General features: G+C 42.0%; 1 pseudogene; it reads left to right on the forward strand.

Annotated features, from left to right (window-relative positions):
• The first annotated feature begins 6,072 nt into the window (after positions 1 to 6,072).
• On the forward strand, positions 6,073 to 6,863 carry LOC138075234 (transmembrane protein 126A-like; annotated as a pseudogene).
• The last annotated feature ends 3,532 nt before the right edge of the window (positions 6,864 to 10,395 follow it).

Raw genomic sequence — 10,395 nt, forward strand, 5'->3', positions numbered from 1 at the left:
TTCTGAGACATAACAATGCAGGTTTAGAGACTTCCTCTTGTCCTTTCCAAGCACCTTTGCTCTTATTCCTCAGTCAAGGAGCCAATCTTGATTGCATAAGGGAATGGACAATAACTGCACGGATGTCAGCAGACCCCTTGGACCTCTCTGGGAGGGACATGGGCCAGGATTCCATTCATTGTCTTGCTTACATGAGCCTTGCTCTAATGAAGGGCATAGTGGAATTTTAGATTTCTTGCTATCAGAGTCAACTGTGATCCTCTGCCTTATAGCCTCTTGAATGGTCTGGGAATTCTTCTTTCCCCTGCTGCTGCTGCTGCTGCTAAGTCGCTTCAGTGTCCGACTCTGTGTGACCCCATAGACGGCAGCCTACCAGGCTCCCCTGTCCCTGGGATTCTCCAGGCAAGAACACTGGAGTGGGTTGCCATTTCCTTCTCCAATGCATGAAAGTGAAAAGTGAAAGTGAAGTTGCTTAGTCATGTCTGACTCTTAGTGACCCCATGGACTGCAGCCTACCAGGCTCCTCCATCCATGGGATTTTCCAGGCAAGAGTACTGGAGTGGGGTGCTATTGCCTTCTCCACTTCTTTCCCCAGTACATACTTTTTCTGGTAACTAGCTTCAGAGTTCCTTGCGAATTGGGAAATATTTATCATGTATTTACAGTGGTATTTCAGGATACTTCCTTGAGAGGATCTAGCCTCTTCGTTAGTTGGTGAGCTCTGGATCTGAGACTGAGCTCAGACTCTTGAGAATTGACTTAGATCTAGAAAATGGGTGTGTGTGTGTGATTTTTCTATTGTAGTGACTGGCAGCAGTTTTTTGCTTGCTGAATTTCATCTTCTTGTTATACAGATGAAACCTAACTCTAGTTGGCTACCCATCCATCTTGCACCCATGATCTATTAACAATTCCCACAGATCCCTGTAGGTTAAGGCACTCTGATTGAAACTCTGGCCTTGCTGCCCATTTCAATAATCATGTCCAACTTTTTTCTATAAAGACAAATTGCTTCTGCTATTTTAGAATCTCAGCTATAGCAGGGAAACCAGTTCCAATGTAGTATCTCCCAACATCAGTCAGCAGCCACAGCCAAGTTTCTCCACCATGTTGACACATTCTTTATTAACCAGGTGGAAGAGTGTCTTTTAGACCTCCTCAGGGATCATAGTTGGGTGGTGAGCGCTTTGTTCTAACATAAATCCATGACAACATTCCATCTTTCTGAGTCTTTTGATGCTTTCCCCAATACTCTGCCAAGGCAATTCTATTCCTGATTTACTTTGGTCAGACAGCCTTCAAAGAATGATCCCAGCAATGCATTAGGACCAATTTTGTTTGTCCTCACTAAGACATCAAACTCTAGATCATGGGAGAAGTTTCCAATATCAGTAAATTCTCCCCTCTCTAGTATTATACTCTAACCTTGTATATGAGCGCCTCAGCATCTGCTCCTACACTTGTCCCCTTGGTTTCTGCCTTGCAGTTCTTTAGCTCTGCTGTTTCTTCCCACAGCAAGGAGCATATATCCCCTGTGATGGTGCTGTGACCTGAGAACTCCTAGCATTACAGCTTTGACACTACAGGGTAGGTAAATGTCTTATTCTTGTGCTGTGCTTAGTCACTCAGTCTGTCCAACTCTATATAAAAGAAATCTCTTGTATTTGTGTATGCACTTATAGAGCAGAGTAATAACCTTCTAGTGGGTCCATTCTGGAGTGGAGAAGGTGACAGGGTCTGAACACAAGGGGAAGGAGAGTATCTTATGAGGCATTTTCCTCAGATGCGGTTTTTGTAGGGTCTCTTGGTCTGGGTTTCTCAACAGCAGCACCACTGGCATATGGGTTGGGCAATTCTTTGTCATTGGGGCTACCTTGTGTACTGTGGGTTGTTAACAGTATCCCTGGCCTCTTTCTAGTGGGGTGTATTTTCCTAGAACACATTATCACAGCTCCTGCAACTTTTGGGCAGACAAAATGTATTTCTCTCAGCTCCTTCCCACAGTGTGATCACTACGTCTTCCTGGTGAGAACCACTGCTTGAGTGATTGGACCCAGGCTCCTGCAGATGTCCCTTGGCAGGATTCCTCAGGGTGCGGGGGAAGTGAGGTGTCTTCCATCTCTTCTTGTGCAAGTGTGTTATCTGCAGCAATGGCTGGAGCAAAACTGTGGGCTGGGAAGATGTCAGCTAAGGCATAAAATGTGTCTGAGCCAAAGGCAGATTATCTGTGCTCATTTCACAGAAGTGAACACTGAGGCTCAGGAAGGTAAAACAACTTAGGCTGATACATTTAAGTCTGATGCCCTGGGCAGAAAGATGAATAAGGCACAGTTCCTCTCCTCAAAGAATACTCAGTCCAGCAACTGTGAAGGATTATATAATAGGTCATTGCACATTGTGTTGATGTCATACGGCCAGCAAGTGAGAGAGCTAAAAACAGAATGAGGTATATTCATATTAGTACCATATAGATATGCCTCAGGATTTTACTATGTTGACTGCACACTAGAATTGTTGCTAATTTTTTTCTGAACCTGGTGTCATTTAACATTCATAGAAATGTAACCAAGTAGGCAGTCTCATTCCCAATTTTCAGATAACAAGATGGCCCTTTTTTATACACCTTCATGTGATCTAGACACATTATGCTTAAAGAGACACTGCTCTGTAGAGGGGGATGACCTCAGACTGATAAAATCAATGCAGACAAGCACAGAGATGCAGGCATGAGGTAATGTGGCTCGTGGCGGAACACAGTGGGACCCAAAGACAGTTTCCATTAGGTCTGTCTTCATCGTCCAATAGTGCGACTCATTAAGATAGGGGCTGGTACTAAGTAGCTCAACTCTTTTTAGCAGTGGCTTGTGAAACTGTGGAAACTGTCTAAAAATATAGAGCCTATGTGAGAGAAATAATGTTGTTACAAGGGAATTGATAACCAAGGATAATGGGAAAGAGAAGAAATAGCAAGTTGGAGCTAATTACCAGGGAAAGCCCCTGACACTGAGCTCGGTGAGGCAGGATAAGGGTCTCTTGAGGGGAGGGGCAGAGTCACCATCAGTACATTTAAAAATAGGTGACAGAGCGCTAGAAACAGGACTGTTGGGAATAATTTTGCATTAGGCAGGAAAGGAGGTAATTGACTAAGTGACCTAATATTAAGAGCTTTCTTTCTCATGAATTTCTAGGATTCTAAAAAATAAAACCTTATAGGCTGTATACAGAAACCGTAGGTACCTAATGACTGGAGATGCCTAAATATAGTCCCAGATTATTCATAAATGGAAAGTGGGAGCAGCCGTGCCCCAGATGGCGCATAATAGGAGGGTCAGAGGAAATGCAGGAGACGGACAGGAAAAGTGGAAACACTGTCAGGAGTCAGATTTCTCTGATGCAGGCACATGGGGCTGTGCCCAAGTACACTTGGGCTGGGAGAAGGCTGTGTTAGTTAATTACGGAGAGCTGACTTTTCCTCTCCTCTTCCAGTCCTACTCTCCTATGATATAAGACAAAGATTGCAGAGACCACCGTGTGTGAACCCCCACGTCACCCAGATCTTCCAAGTCAGTTATCTCCCTTCCTTACAACACACGACTGATCTCAGAGCACTGTTTCCCAACTCAAAGTCCAAAGCTTGACTCTCAGCTGCTGGAGGCTGACTTAAAATGGAGATTTTAAATATAACTCTGAACCAGTGGTATCTGGATGTCTGTGGGTGGAACCCATGAATCTGCATTAAAAAAAAAAAATTCCCTCGGTAGGTCTTACATGCAGTATTAACTTGCAGAAACTCTGCCCTGGGAAGAGCAGGCTGGCTAAACCAAAAGAAACCACAGGGGAGGGAAGTGCAGCCCAGGCTTCTTCCCTCTTTCCTCGTCTGCTTTCCCTGATTCCTTTCAAGAGACCTCCTTCCGCATCACTCTTGAACTTAAAAGTATGTATTAGAAAAGTGAAAGTGTGTCGCTCAGTCCTATCCGACTCTTTGAGACCCCATGGACTGTAGCCCTCCAGGCTCCTCTGTCTACGGGAGTCTCCAGGCAAGAATACTGGAGTGGGCTGCCGTTCTCTTCTCCAGGGGATCTCTCTGACCCAGGGATCGAACCCAGGTCTCCGGCACTGCAGGTGGATTCTTTACCGTCTGAGCCACCAGGAAGCCCAAGCGTGTATTTACGCACCCATGGTTCATAGTTTGCCTACTTTCAAGAAGACATTAACATAGTTTTCTCGTGTGTCTAATATGCTGGCTATGACTTCTCTGCTTTGTATTTGCCATATTTAAACCCTTGAGAGGGCAAGGATTAGGACTTGACCATCTTTCTATCCTTTGCCATTTCTGGTAAAAACTGGATATTTGTTTTGAATGCAACTAATTCATATCTGTAAAAATTAATAAAAGTAAGGTTTGCACTGGAAACCCAGGGCGTGCCCCCTTTGCCAGCGTGAGAAGGACTATCTGGAGGCTGGACACTGAGCTTGGTATTGAGACTGGCTTTTGTTTCAGCTCCACCAACAATCATGATGAACATTTCAGCAACATTTCCTGCAGCCTCCCAGTTTATCTTCCCTTGAGAACAGATAACAATCACTTTCTGACTTCTCTCACAAAGCAGCCAAGACAGTAAGCATGATAATATCACTAGTTCATATCACTTTTCACTTAGGAAAGCTAAAAATGACATCAACATTATCAACATCATCATTCCACAACCTATAAACTGTGGAACAGGAGTTCAGTCTGGGTTCCCTGAGATAATTATTTTCCTTCACCCTAGAACATGCAAAACAAGTCAGTAAAACACAAAGATTCCAGGAATTAAATCTAGTTAAATGTATATCAGTAGTTGGTCTTCTAATTCACCAGGTAGTGTTAGATCTCAAGACAAGGAAAATAATCGGCATTGTTTAATTTTTGACATGCTACCCAACAAACAACTAAGCCATTTTCATAGCAGGCAAAATTACAGTGCTGTTACTGGTATGTGGCTACGGTATCTAAAGTTAATTGGATTTTCCATTATGATGAGGTTGTTTTTCAGAACTGAATCTCTTAGTCTCTTCCAATTGCTCTGAGTTGATGGTGAGACAGGAGATACACAAGGCACAGATTGGGCGGTATCTCATGGGGTAAAAAAATCCTCAGGTATATTGAAGCATTACAATGTGCAAATAGGAACTAGGATTTATGTACAATGTATTCAGTATGTCTTCTCAAAAAGGAGTTTTTCAGGAGGGAAAATTGACTACTTGTTATTGTAGTCTCTCTCTCTCTTAGACAGTAATGTGTTTTAGTTCCATTAGGATATTGAGTGTTATCTGTGCAGAGTGGAACAAAATAGCCAGACCAACTTTTTTTTTTTCCCCCTAGTCCGATGGATTGCTCTACAGCTTATGTAATTTAGCATCAGTTTGCTCTCTCTGGTGTTTTGAAACATGAAAAGAGCTTTCAAAGTAAGAGAACAGATTTGAAAAAAGCTTCAGCACCACTGATGGGCAAGGAGACAATGGGGCTTTCCCAGTTGTGAATGGCAACTCACACTGTCACCTTGAAGATCACAGTGAAAAGAATGTGGCTGCATATTCTCCAGCAACCTCAATGGCCCAGAGAGTGGGTCCCTGGGGAAGTGAACAGCCAGCCCAGTGCACTCAGGGTCCATGAAGGGGTCGAGAGTTTCTTTGGTCTAGGTTTCCACACAAGAAAGAATTTCGGTTTGAAGTTTTGACCTCTATAAAAAAAGACGATGCAGAAATACTTTCTGGTTGTGTAATCTAATCAACAGTTGTGTGCAATTATTTATCATATATTATTTTACAGTTTGCTGGACTGAGAATTCCTTGAGGAATTATTATGTCTTAATCATCTTTATGCCCAGTATATCAAACTTAAGTGCGTCAACTTAAGTTATGAAAATATCTATTCCTTTGTGTCAAGGGTGTTCATTTGTTAGGTGTGGACATTAAAAATAAGCCGAAAAGATGGCTGTGCCTGGGTGAGTTGAGCAAAGGCTTGAGTGAGCCCTTGTGTGGCCGAAGAAAACCGAGGAAGATTTCTGGGAGAAGAGGGAAAAGCTCAAGATGGAACATCATGAACCAGATGATACTGTCAAGAAGAACTTCACTGACATGATAATCAGGAAAACCAACCAGCTACTGGAAGCAGAAAGGAATCTGCTTAAAAATGGACCAACATATATTGGACTGAGTGCTGCTTTCTGTGGCCTAATAGCAAATAGTCTTTTTTAACCCATCTTGCCTGTGTCACAGGCTCATACAGCTGGTGGCTTGCCAAAGGCAGTGATTCCATTTTCGATGGCACACGTATCGTACACATGTTTTGTGATTTGCATTGTGAAACCTGTACCAGGACGTGAGGTGGATTGGTTGGTCTTGTTTTTGGTGGCCTGCACAGTTTGGTGGTCCTGTGAACAATGGCCTAGCAGCCAGATATAACTCAGTCCTGCTGCCCAAGAAAGGAAACATCTTAAATGATTGGACTAGGATTTCTGGGCCTGTCTTTGCTGTTGTTGTTGTTCTTTAGTCGATAAGTCATGTCCAATTCTTTTGTGAATCCATGGACTGTAGCCCGCCAGGCTCCTCTGTCCATGGGATTACCCAGGCAAGAATATTGGAGTGGGTTGCCATTTTCTACTCCAGGGGAATCTTCTCAACCCAGGGATTGAACCTGCCTCTCCTGCACTGCAAGCAGATTCTTTACCACTGAGTCCCTGGGGAAGCCCAAGCCTGTCTTTAGAAAGATGTGTTTTCCAATTTTGCTCCAGACTGGGCTGCAGCATCCCAGGTGCAGACAATACAAGCTACTTTCAAAGGCGCTTCAGTTACCTGAAATTGACCTAGAAATTCAGTGACTGTTAAGGAAATCTGTATAGAAAAATAAAACTAAAAATAACCTACATCTAAGTATGAATAGGAGAAGGCAATGGCACCCCACTCCAGTACTCTGGCCTGGAAAATCCCATGGATGGAGGAGCCTGGAAGGCTGCAATCCATGGGGTCACTGAGGGTCAGACACGACTGAGTGACTTCACTTTCACTTTTCACTTTCATGCATTGGAGAAGAAAATGGCAACCCACTCCAGCATTCTTGCCTGGAGAATCCCAGGGACAGGGGAGCCTGGTAGGCTGCCGTCTATGGGGTCGCATAGAGTCGGACACGACTGAAGCAACTTAGCAGCAGCAGCAATAGCAAGTATGAATAAGCAGACATAATTTTTAAAAATATGCCATAATTTTGCTAACCTATTAGGATAATTTCTTAATTTTTTAAGTCACTATGAGTCTAAAAATAAAGTGACAGAACCCTCTCTAGACATCCAACACGTGGAGCCACTGGACCAACCAGCATTAGTGAGGAAAACTTCAATACGGGCTCTTGAAGATGGGAGGAAGCAGAGAGAGGCAAGCTAGGGGGACAGCTGGTGAAAGTCATGGACTTGGCCAGCATCCAAAATGTTTCAACAGCATTTCTCCAAATATCTGTCTTTTAATGTCCTAAAAACAAAAATATTTTCTCTGTCTATGTCAACTTTTACATTAAACTTAAGTATTTGTTCTACTGCTTAATGAAAGAAAGAACACAAGAACATTGCCTGACACTTGGATGACTTAAAACAATTAAATAGGAAATTGATGAAGCTATAAACCTAATTGAAAGTGGGCTCCAGACTGAGAATTGCAGTTCAGTCACAATCACAATTCTCCTTTCATTGCAAAGCTTCATTAAACGATGCAGTAGCTCCAAAACTTTTATCTAGATTCTAGATAAACTTTCCAGTTTATAAAGCATGCTCACACATATCATCTCAAGTGCCCCCAACAGAAGAATACTATATAATGCCTAGAGAGACACTTGTGGCCTTTATTTTAAGGGACAGAATTACCTTAACCTCATCTTTGGAGACTCATAAATTTCACACTACAGATGGAAATCTGAAGGTAGAGAGAACTCCAAATCCCGTGGAATCTAGAAAAAGCCAGACTGACCATACAGATGTCAAGTGTACTCTGGTACTAGGTCTGCATGTACTATCTCATTCCAGCAAGTTCAAACCACAGTTTGCCAAGGGCTGCCTGCATTCCATGATTATAATCCAAGTCGAACCCAAAGCAAGAAAGGCAAACGAGTTTCCACTCTCCCGCATCATCTTCCGGGTGGATGGCACAATGGTATGCCAGGCTATATGCTCTGTATGTTCTCCCCTCCCCGCCTCAGGGCCCACTTCCTATCACCCAATTGCAAACCTCTGTTCTCAGTTTTTAGGGAAACCAAATAGTTGAAACTTGTCTGCATGATAGTACACTACTAGAAAAATGTCTACTGTTTCCTTGATGTCTGGTAAATTGAAAGATACTCCTGGTCCTGTTAGCATTGCAGTTTTTGAAAGTTTCTTGCTTCAGATTTGGAAAATGACAAGGAGATCTCCGTAGTTTTCAAAAGTCTCAGAAATAAGTTCTTGTAATGACAGTACCTCTTAAGAGCCTCTATCTTGTCTTCTGCACTTTAGGCTGCACACCCACAAAAAGGACACAATGAGTCCATTCTAACACTCTATTCCTTTTTGTCTCCAATGGGAAGTTAAATTAAGAATATTAAATTCCCATTTTTTTTCATCAAGGAGTTTCATGGCTTCAGCTGTTATATTTAAGTCTTTGGTTCAATTTGAGTTTATATATGGTGTGAGAAAGTGGTCTAGTTTCGTTCTTTCACATGTAACATCCTTTTCTCCCAATACCGCTTATATATTACATCTTCTTTATCCATTCATCTGTTGATGGGCACTTAGGTTGCTTCCATACATTGGCAATTGTAAATGGTGCTGCTATGAACATCAGGGTGCCTGCATCTTTTTGAGCTGACACTTTCATTTTCCCTCAGACATATACCCATTCATCATGGAGGTGTCTCAAAAATCTAAAAACAGAACTACTATGTGATTCATATATGTACATTTACACACACACACACACACACACACACACACGTGGAATGGAATACTACTCAGCAAAAAAAAAAAAAAAGCAATGGAATTTTTCCATTTGCAACATGAGTGGACCTAAGGATGGATGGAGGGCACTATGTTTAGTGAAATAAGTCAGACAAAGACAAATACTGTATGTTATCACTTATATTGGAATCTAAAAAATAAAATAAATAAATGATTATAACAAAATAGAAACAGACTCACCAATATAGAGGAACTAGTGTTTGCAATGCAGGAAGTGTAATAGGAGATGGAGAAAACAGGTAAACAGGATTAAGAGGTAAAAACTACCATTTATAAAATAAATAAGTTACGAGGCTATACGTATAGCACAGGGGATATAGTCAATAATTGTATATGTACTTTGGTGCATTATCTATAGAAATATTGGATAACAATGTTGTACACCTGATGGTAATATAATATTGTAAGCCAACTATAGTTCAATAAAATTTTAAATCCCCTCTATATACTCAAAATTTTGAGGAGCAAATTCAAGATAGAGGCATTAATGACCCTGTTTTCTTTCTTTAGTTGCCCAGGTGTTGAACCTGGGCTGCTTACAGTCCTACTTTGAACATCTACTTCTTGAGTTTTTCTTACTGTTTATCTGTGATCTCACTGCCATGTCTCACACTTCTCACTATCTGCTCTGGTCCTGGATTGCCTTTCTCAAATAAAGTAAGAGTGAAGTCCTGGTTTTATCCCAGGTCATCAGCCACTCTCTCAGGTCTTCTGATAGTTTCATTTTTTTTATTTATCTGTTGATTTACCTTTGGCTGTGCTGGGTCTTCATTGCTGCGTAGGTTTTCTCTAGCTGTGGCAAGCCGGGGCTACTCCCTAGTTGTGGTGCACGGGCTTCTCATTTTGGTGGCTTCTCTTGTTGCAGATCAGTTGTTGTGGCTCCCAGGCTCTAGAGCATAGTTGTGTCCATAGTTGTGACACATGGGGTTAGTCTCTCCACGGCATGTGTGATCTTCCCGGATCAGGGATTGAACCCATGTCTCCTCCTGGCAGGAGGATTCTTTACTACTGAGCCACCAGGGAAGCCCTCCCAAATCTTACCAAAATGACATTTCCTATTTTAACCACTTCCAGAAAACATGGAGAGAGGTGTTTTTTTTTTTTTTTCTCAAACCACACAATTTTAAAAATAGTCGCCTGTCACTGTTTCTATCTACTTTGTTTTGGTGCAATGGATATAACGTGCATGGCCCTAAGTTTTACCCTTTTCATGAATAAAATGGATTCAGTTACCATTGCTCTTCCCACATTCAGTTGGTTTAGATGAAGTAAATATCTTCTTGCTGCTTTCCCAACAGATTCTGTCTTCTTGGTTAAATATTCAAATTCTTATTCAGATAACCACACCATACTATGACAGGCAATACGTGGTGAT

The sequence above is a fragment of the Capricornis sumatraensis genome, chromosome 3 (assembly GCF_032405125.1).
Source record: "Capricornis sumatraensis isolate serow.1 chromosome 3, serow.2, whole genome shotgun sequence".
NCBI classification, from domain to species: Eukaryota; Metazoa; Chordata; class Mammalia; order Artiodactyla; family Bovidae; genus Capricornis; species Capricornis sumatraensis.